The 10,486-nt window shown below is 36.6% G+C and overlaps 1 pseudogene; it reads right to left on the bottom strand.

Annotated features, from left to right (window-relative positions):
• LOC102840556 overlaps window positions 1–3,848 on the bottom strand; it is a 6,047-nt pseudogene extending 2,199 nt beyond the window's left edge.
• Window positions 3,849–10,486: the final 6,638 nt, after the last annotated feature.

The raw sequence follows: 10,486 nt of genomic DNA on the forward strand, positions 1-10,486 counted from the left end.
GGCTTTAGATGGAGTGCCTAGAGGCCTCCATCTGTGTTCAGGGCATTCTTAAGACCAGAGGTCAGTTGAGTATAGGGTGGCTGGTTTTAAGGGTTTCTTCTTGACTAATGCTGTTCTTGTGGCTCTGTGGGTTCTGAACATCTAGCGCTGAGCCCATCTCGTTCCAGGCACCAAAGCAGTGCAGCCAGTCCCTGCCTCCCACTGGTGCAACTCACAACCAAGTGACACTGAATTCCCAGAAAGCAGGGTCTTTGCTAAAGGTTGATGAGGATGGGAGCTGAGCTGGCCACACTTCTTATAACCAGGGGAGTCTCAGAAAGTAAAAGGAAACGCACATATCCCATTGCTTGTTTAAATCTGCTCTGACAGCCCACATACTATAGCCAAACCTGCTCACAAAAGTTCAAAATAATATCCCCACATCTGGCCAGCAGTTCACCAGTCTCTCCCTGTCTTCATCCCTGCTCAGCTTTCCTTCCCAGGAACACTCAATTCACTTCTGTAAGCTTTCCTCCGAAATTCAGTGTTCCAGAATTTTCCTCTGTGTGTGTTTCATTTGGTCTCTAGTATCTTTGTAGTGCATCTGTCTAGACTTCCATCTTTCTGGAAGCCCTATAATCTGTTCCTAAAGAGAGATTTTATCCCTGTCTTTTCTTTTTCTTTTATAAATGATGCAACACTTAACAGTCATCCTACTAAGGAATTTATTGCTTCTCCTTCCTCAGCAAAGCTCAGTTTATATACTGCTTGTATTTTCAAGGAAACTTCTTCAACACTGAAAAGATCCATTTAATAATCATTACTTAAAAAATATTTTTCAATATAACTGGAAATTGACTGCAATTAGTTTAAATATATTAGGTACTTAATAAATGTTTATTGAATTTAGTTGAAGTGTCATGAAGTTTTCTATTTATAATCTTCACTATGGTTTCTTTTCTACTTTCACATATTATAAGAAAAAAATTTCTATAGTCCTGGTGTGGCTGTATGGGTTTATGCACTGGTCAGTTTGAACCATCGGCAGTTCAAGCTCCCAAGATGGTCTTCAGAAACCCTATATAGGGTCACTATGGGTTGGAACCGACTTGATGGCACTTCACAACAGCAACAAATACAGTTGTTAAGTGCCATAAACTTGGTTCTGACTCATAGCAACCCTGTTCAGGGTTTCTGAGAAGCAGCTGGTGGGTTTGAACCACGAATCCTGTGGTTAGCAGTCCAATGCATTAAATTCTTAGATTTAATTTTCCCTATCTTGGATAATTCTTTATTCCCTGTTATTATTTATAATATTTCAAATTAAAGTGTTCATACTATAAGTCTCCTGTCATGTTTTTTCTTGAAACTTATTAATTTATTACATTTTTTCTTCTCTTAATATTTCTCCCCAACATTAGACTCACAGAAACATTGTAAATACTGATAGGACCATGAATAAAATAATTGAAATTCCTTGTTTAAAAGAAAATGTCGAATGGAAGATGGTTATATTATCAATATTTTAGATTTTTTACACATCCTATGATAACTCCTTAAAGAAACATTTTCTCCCTTTTGTTCCTGTAGTAAAATTATGAGTAAAGAGTAAACATGAAGTTGGTAAAATAGGGATTCCTTTTACAAAGAGCTCATTCATTTCTATTCGTTACAGATGATAGGTTCACTATTGTCCATTCAAATAACAAATAAATGGGTCGTGACCAGACCAACAGATTTCAAATTCAGATATAGTAGTTTAATAGTATATTTCAGCAGTTGGCTTGTTTCATAACTAGCCCATCAACCAACACAGAAAAGGGCTATAAAATGCTCTTGCTAAGAAATGAGCAATTTTCAGGTAAGTTCTCCATGTTTATTCTCTTCATAGTCTCTCAAACCATATGCTCCAATTTTTATTTCTTTGTCATGTTTTATATATGCTACAATAAACCTGGTATCAAGAAACTTGGGCCCAAATCCTCTCCCATTTAAAGCAAACAAACAAAACAAAACAAAACAAAACAAAAACATACTGCCACTGAATGAATTTCAACTTATCATGATCTTGTAAGACAGAGTAGAACTGCCCCACGTGGTTTCTTTGACTATAATCTTTACAAAGCTGACTGCCACATCTTTCTCTCATGGAGTAGCTGATAGGTGTAAATCACTGACCTTTTGGTTATCAGCCAAGTAATTAACCATTGTGCCACCTGGGTTCCTTAATCCCTATTTATCACTTATAAATTAAGCAATCTTGAGCAAGTGTTTCTCAAGTTCAACTGCTTTTTATGAAATATGAAAAATAATATTTTCACTCACTGACTCATAAGATTCCTGAAAGGATGAAATTAGAAAATTTATGTGAAGATACTTTATAAACTTTACATTGTTTTATATGTATAATGTATTATTACATAGCCTACCTAGCAATATTTCCACTTTATTCCACAATTCAATATTTTAATCACATCATAATGCTCACATAAAAAACAAGTGGTGAAAAAGTTGTTGGCAAACTGAATAGCCTACCATTTAATCATCCCTGATGTTCACATAGATTTAAAGACACTGTGATTTCACAAGAGGCTTAAAACACCTGTCAATACTTTACATATTTCTTCCAACACATTAATTTATAATCCTGCTTATGCTGTCCCCTCACCTTGGCCAACCCTGGTCCTTTTACCTAGAATGTTTTCCTCTATTCATGACTACTGAAGCCCCACTATTCCTTAAAAGCCCCATTTGAAAATGACATCTTCCATTAAATATTACTCAGTTCCTTAAATTATTTTTAATCTTTTGGTTCTAAGCACCTTTCTTTATATTATATGTACTCCAAGTTTAGTGGAAGGAAGAATGATTGCTTCTTTATCTATTGCTTTATCTTACTATCAGAGGAATTTGAGCATGAAATTAACTATGCCAATATCTGTTACTCTTCACCATCTGTCTCACAGAACATTATAGAATTAGTCTCATGTGTATGTGAGAGAGATTTGTATGAAAATTTACAGATCAAATAGATTTTCTATTCAGTAATTCTTATATTGTTTGAAACATTGATTGCAATCCCTACAATGTAACAACACTCTTCCCACTTCACATATTTACCATTTCATTTCATCCTTCTTTTCTATCCCTTCCTGCCTTCTGAGCTTTATCCCAGGGTAAAAGTTGCCCTTTAATCTCCTATTATTCATTATTCTAATGAGTTTGTACCTCCCTTGTGTTATTGTTCATCTTCTAGACGTGTCTAATGTTTGGCTGAAAGTTAATCCACAGAGGTGAGTTCATTTCCAGGTATGAAGGGTGGCTAAGGATAATGGTCTCAGAGGTTCCACCAGTCTCTATTACACCAGTAAGGCTAGTCTATTTTATGATTTTGAGTTGTATTCCACACTTTCTCACACTGTGTCCGGGACTTCCTGTTGGATCACTTTCAGAGTGGTCAGCTGTGGTAGCTAGGCATTGACGGAGTCTTTATGGTCTCACAGTCATGGAGGCTGGAGTTCACGTAGTCTACTAGTCTTTTGGACTAATTGTTTCCTTGCATCTTTGATTTTCTTCACTATTCTCTTTGCTCTGGAGGGAAAAGACCGTAGGTGGATGAAGAAGTAGTTTCTGGAGTTTTGTTTTGTTTTTTCATCACAACTCATACACAAAAATCTATAAGAATATAATTTTCCACTACCTACTGAATTGAATTTGAATGACTCAGTCCTTAACTCAAAACCCTGCATTATTATCCCCATGCTTCTCTCTTTTAACTCAGTATATATGACTTCACCAAGTGTTCCTCCTTCTTACCTTCTTGGAGTATATTCTAAATCCACATCTCTGTTTTCACATATCTTTTTCATCTCACCTAATATCCTTTTTTACCAATATTTTAAGATCTTCCTTCAAAGTAAGCTCCTTCAAGAGACTTCACCTGAACTATAAAATTATTTTACAAACCCTCAGCCCTGAGACATTAGAACAACATCCTTAGGAAATGAAGGAGAATGTATGACTTCATACTAAAATGTTCTACGATATATGACCCAAAAGCAAAATTGGCTTAAGGCAATTTATAACTATCCTTCAGGGTTTGTTTCACAGCATAAAACTAAAAGGCACAGAGATTTACTGTGTCAACAGAATATATACAAACATTCTTCATCCTCACATTTTTATGTGCCTGAATAATATTTCTTGAGCAGAAGTTTTACACTATGTCAAGGTTTACACTATGAAGATAAAGTATGAAAGAAACTCCTTATTTATCATAATTCTTTCTGGAAAGAATTTTACAATTAGGTCGCCATAAAGAAAATAAAAGTTGCTCACTGAAAGACTACTGTATCAGTAATTAACCCTGACATGGAATACATCACCCATGAATTATACATATGACTAGCAGTACTCTAAAGACATAAGAAATACAATATTTTTAATAATTCAAAATGAAAGTATTTATATCAATTATGTTCTATAAAATTTATTTTAAATATGCAAGATAGAACAAAGAGTCCAAATTAGCCAAAGTCTGGGCTCTGTACTGAGACCTATAAAACATATTTTCTGCAAATGTTAGCATGTGAGTATGTGTATCCAAGTCTTGATGTGGTGCTGCAGGATAATGCGCTAGACTGCAAGGTCAGTTTGAGCTACTGGTGAGATTAAACCACCAACCTTGTGGCTCAAACCGACTTTGAAGTAAAGTACCTATTCTATGGTGCCAAACCAGGACTCCATAACTATTGTTGTTGTTGTTGGGTGCCATTTTGTTGACACCGACTCATAGTGACCTTTTACACAGCAGAACGAAACACTGCCCAATCCTGGGCCAACCTCACTACTGTTGCCACGCTTGAGTCCATTGATGCTGCCACTTGGCCAATCCACCTGGTTGGGGGGGCTTCCTCTTTTTCTCTGACCCTCCACCTTACAATACATGATATCCTTCTTCAGCGACTGGTCCCTCCTGACAATATGTCTGAAGTATGAAAGACCAAGTTTGGTCATCATGGCCTCCAAGGAGCACTCTGGCTGCACCTCTTCCAAAATGGATCTATTGGTTCTTTTGGCAGCTCATGGCACTTTAAATATTCTCTCCAAAACCATAACTCAAAAGCATCAATTCTTCTATGGTCTTCCTTATTCACTGGCCAGCTTTCACATGCATATGAGGTAATTGAAAATACCATGGCTTGGGTCAGGCGCACCTTAGTCCTCAAGCTGACATCTTTGCTCTTCAACACTTTAAAAAGGTCTTGTGCAGCAGATTTGCCTAACTCAATACATCTTCTGATTTCTTGACTGTTGCTTCCATGAGTGTTGATAGTTGATCCAAGAAGAATGAAGTCTTTGACAACTTCAATCTTTTCTCCATTGATAAGAATGTTGTTTATTGGTCCAGTGGTGAGGATTTTTGTTTTCTTTACATTGAGATGCAATCCATACCAAAGGCTGTGTTCTTTGATCATCATCAGGAAATGTTTTAAGTCCTCTTCACTTTCAGCAAGCGAGGTTGTATCATCTGCATATCGCAGGTTGTTAATGAGTCTTCCTGCAATCCTGATGCCACGTTTTTCTTCATATAACTCAGCTTCTAAGATTATTTGCCCAGCATATAAACACCATATTAACTAAGTATGGTGAAAGAATACAACATTGTCGCACACCTTGCTTAATATAACTATATATATATATATTCATGAGAAAAAAATTTTCCACACTCTGGCTGTGGAATTTATTTTAATCAAATTTTAGAAAAGACAAATACACCATTTTTTCAACATAATCTCCTTGCTTTTCAATACATTTTGTCTATCTGTCAACAAGCTTTCATATTCCCTTATTTAAGGCTGTTTTAGGCTGAGCTGAGAGCCACAAATGCACCGCTATCTTCACTACTTCATCAAAGGTGAATCTTTGCCCTCAAAAGGCTATTTTAAGGGAGCAAGATCAGGACTACAGGGAAGATGCTTGAATATCTCAAAATGAAGTTTTTCAGAGTGTCATCAGTGTGGACAGAGGTGTGCATATATTCATTGTCATGAAAGATCACAATAACCTTGGATAGCACTCCTCTACATTTAACCCGAAGTTTAGGCTTCCGATCTCCAGAACATCTCACTGTAATGAACACTGTTGATTGTTGAACCTTTGTCCTGATAGTGTTGCAATACTGGCCCTTGAGAATCCCAGAAAACTATAAGCATTAATTTTCTACTGATGGTTGAATTTTGAACTTTTTCTCAGTTGGCAATTGAGGATGTTTCCATTCCATACTCTGCCATTTACTCTCAGGTTTGCAGTGATGAATACATGTCTTGTCACCAGTACTGATTTTTTTTTTAAAAGAAACTTTTACCTTTCTTCAAGTATTGGTCCAAATTTTGTTTGCAGGTGTCCAAACACTTTTCCATGAGTTGTTTTGGAACCCATCTCATACCAGCTTTTTGAAACCCAAATCTGTCATGGAGTATTTCATAGGCAGAGCCATTGATTTGCAAATGGTTTGCCACATTATCCACTGTCACTGATCAATTTAACAGAATCATTGCATGTACATGCTGAATGTTATCATCAACCATGGACATAGATGGATGTTTTAATAACCAGAGTGTCGATTATTTTTGACTCACCTTCATGTGTGTGAGTGTGTGCATATAAATTAAACACACAACACTGTATTTAATAGTTAAAATAGTATTTAATAGTTTTTCAAAAATGTGTGGAGTACCCCCTTACCATAAGATGATGGTTACACACTGTACCCATGCTGAACTGCCACAGGCAACTGGGCTCTGTTCTGAGATCTGCAATCTGTAAATGTTGACCATGAAAAGCAGAGATCCAAAGCCAAATATTGTTGATAAATAGGAAATAATGAAGGCTTTGGAATAAGTTTGAGACTCATAGCACCAAGATGGAAAAACAGACAGCCTGTGCTAAGAGTAGGAAGTTCCAGATAACAGGCAATGCATCATATTTATAGAATTCAGCAGCATGTTACTGCCAATTGAGTTTGCAACTTCACCATAAAACATAATGGCAAGTTTTAAACTCTATGGATTAGTTCTGCATTTAAAAAAGAAGAGTAATAATCTATATCATAGAGTGATTGTGATTATTAAACATCTTGCCACATGTGAAGCACTTACAACAGCATTCAACATATAGTATATTCTGGATGTATTAGGTCTTTTTGGTTTCCCCGAGAGATAAAATTGTTGAGGACTCTAAAAGCTATTAAATTTTCACAGCTTTACAATACTAACCAGTTCTGTGAAACTAAATATCCAAGTGATAAAAAATATAGTCTTTCACGAATAGAGCGTGCATGTGAAATATGAAGCTTCTTCCTAGTGATCCATTGATTAAAAGAAATGTCATCAGAAAAGTCAGCTGTTTGAAAGTTACTGTTCTACCAAATTTGGCTCAGTTGATAATTCCTCAGAAAATTTCTCCATGAAATAGAATTTACGTGGGAAAATTCTATCACCAAGTGAGAACTTAATCAAGCATTGTTTTCATTGGATAGAACTTCTGAAATCAAATCATTTTCTCAACTCTTCATTACAGTCACAGTTGAAAATCTTTTTTAAAGGAATCTTCATATCACAGTCAGAGAGCTTATAAATTAGATGTTGCCATGGAATGTATTTCTCATCACATATTTCTGGGAAAAACAATTAAAGAGACCTTGGAATGCATCACATAATAAACAGACATTCTAAAATGACTAGATTCTCATCTAATCTTTCTGTATTGCTGGAAATAAATAATCAATGAAAGATATATCCAGGGCTGTTTCTAAGCAAAACTATGAAATGATCAGTTGGTGAATTTGATATGTAAAGACACCCCTTAGATATCTATTGAAACAATAGAGTTGAGAAATGGTGAGCATAAGAGTCAAGCATTTACAGGAGTGATAAAGAAGACGTGAAAGATTGACAGACTTTTAGGGAGCTATCTAGGGTGTAAAAATGGCATGGCCTCAGATTTTGTCCAACTTCAGGGGCGGAGATGAGAATTATGATCAGTATCAACCAAAGTTGATTTCCATGAGTTAGATATCAGACATATCTCCACTCTCTAATCTTTTTACCAATTCTGATATCAGCCGTCCCTCCCTTGCTTTCTTTACTTCTCTGCTGGGTTGGAGAACTCACAGACCATACTCACATTTCAAGAACTCACAGACCATACTCACATTTCTTTTTTTAAGAGAAGTAATAGTTTACAATTCAGGATTAAGATTAACTTGGAAGTAACAGGAACAGTTCAAGATATAGTTTTTGACCATGATAGCTTGTTCTTTGGCTTTGCCAGTAGGCAGACCACTTTACTCAAGACTGGTCACTGCCCTAGTCAGGAAAGTGTTACAGCTCTTTCTTTAGGTCCACCAATAAGCATCCAGAGGCACCATATTGTACCAAAAAGACTCCTGGCCAAAGGCAATCAGGTCTGTCCTGATTGGTTCAGCACACCCACTGTAGACACTTTGTTCTGTGGGCCAGGAAGCCAGCTATACTCTCTTGCATGCTGGTCTCCTGGTTCTGCTCCTATTTCCTGACATGCTGTCTATCACTTCTCACTGTTATAGTTCTTTCTGTTTCCTGGGTCTAGGACGTTCTCAGCATACAGATCCCATGTACAAAGACTATGCTCTGATTCTAACTCTTCTTGATGAGGTCCCCTTCCAGTCTCTGAGATTGGCTCCTTTTAAGTCTAGTGGGATATCAAATTGATCAATCTCCTTAAACATTTCCATGCACCTTATTTGCATTAGCAGGCTGTCCAATCCCCTTGGTGGGTCACAAGCACTTTATTTGTACAGTATCACTTACACAAGTGTTCCTTGCACCTTATTTGCATTAGCAGGCTGTCCAATTCCCTTATGGGGCCACAAGCACCTCATTTGCTTAGTCCCACGCAATCATTTTGTGAGAATTACAAGACCTTCGCTAGGAGGGCCTTATAGTAACAGTTCACTGCATTGTAGAAGGACTTTCCTGTTAACCATAGGTAGCAGACAAGATCATGTATTCAGAGTGAGTAGAATGGGAAAATTATGGCTAACACCAGAGTTGAATGGAGTGGGAGCTGATCAAAGATAAAATATTCATGATAAAAGTTGTCTTTTAAAAGTAGCTTTGACCCTTACCAATGTTTTGTATTGCGAATGTCGGTCATAAGTGGTTGCCAGCAGATCGAATTACTCTGAAATGTCTTTGTCAACATTCTGTGCTTTTTACCATTACCTTTCAAGTGTATTAGAAAACTGTGGGGTGAGGACAAATTTCCAAAAGTCTCAAGGAAATATGTGTACTTGACAGCAAGTACCCTAAGATGATAGTATTTCACTTTAGACTTGTTATTAGAATCACTGGGTCTTGAGATTATGTGACATAGGGCAGGGATCATAATTATAGCTATAATTATAAAAATTTAAAGGTTTACATGTATCATATAATTTGATTCTCATAGCTCAAAAATTGTACTGGGTACCTTAGAGAAAACTTGACTTGGCTATGTGAACACACTTTTTCTGTACTGGCAACACAGAGATAAAATATAGTTTCCTACTTTCAAAGAGTTTTTACTGAAGTGGAGGAAAAGGAATACATGTGCTATCATATTATATGATACATGTAAACCTTTAATGATAGATACTCAATATATGATGAAATTGGGTTACTTTATGAAAAAGGGAAATTGTTGAATACCTCTATGCAAAAACCTAAGTAAACACAGTGGATTGAGCAATCTACCATTGCTTACATATAAATATCCAACACATAGAGATCTTGTATAGGGTTTCCAAGGAACAAATGGTGTGTTTGAACTGTTGACCTTGTGAGAAATCCAGTGCTTATCATATGTTGTTGTTGTTAAGTACCATGGAGTCTGTTCCAACTCATAGTGACCCTGCACAGGGTTTCCAAGGCTACAAATCTTTACGTGAGCAGAATGCCTCATCATTCTCCCATGGAACAGCTGGTAGTTTCTAATCGTTGACCTTGCAGTTCACAGCCCGATTCATAACCTCTACGCTACCAGAGCTCCTTCCTTATCATATAGATATCTGTAATATGAAGAGTTTGTTTTCTGGGTTTTTTTGCATTTTTTTCCCCAAGTTAATCTAAAGCCAACCAACTGCTCCTTAGAATTGCTGTATAGTGTCACTGTGCATCGGAAGCGAATTGATGGCAGTTAACAACAACAACAACCTAAAAGAGAATTCTGCCAATTAATATTTTTTGTGAATGTCATAAAATTATCTAAGTCACGCATTAGCTACTAAAAGTGATGTGTCAAAATACTTTTGATAATGTTAACTATAGCACTGCATAAGGAGATACTAATCAAAGATTATATGGTGGATCATATGTCAATTACTGCCAGTGGTGGCATGCATGTTGCTATAATTCTGGAAGTTATGCCACTGGCACTTTATATACCAGCAGTTCACCCATGATGGATATGTTTTAGCTGAATTTCC

This window comes from Chrysochloris asiatica, unplaced genomic scaffold (assembly GCF_000296735.1).
Source record: "Chrysochloris asiatica unplaced genomic scaffold, ChrAsi1.0 scaffold00327, whole genome shotgun sequence".
NCBI lineage: Eukaryota > Metazoa > Chordata > Mammalia > Afrosoricida > Chrysochloridae > Chrysochloris > Chrysochloris asiatica.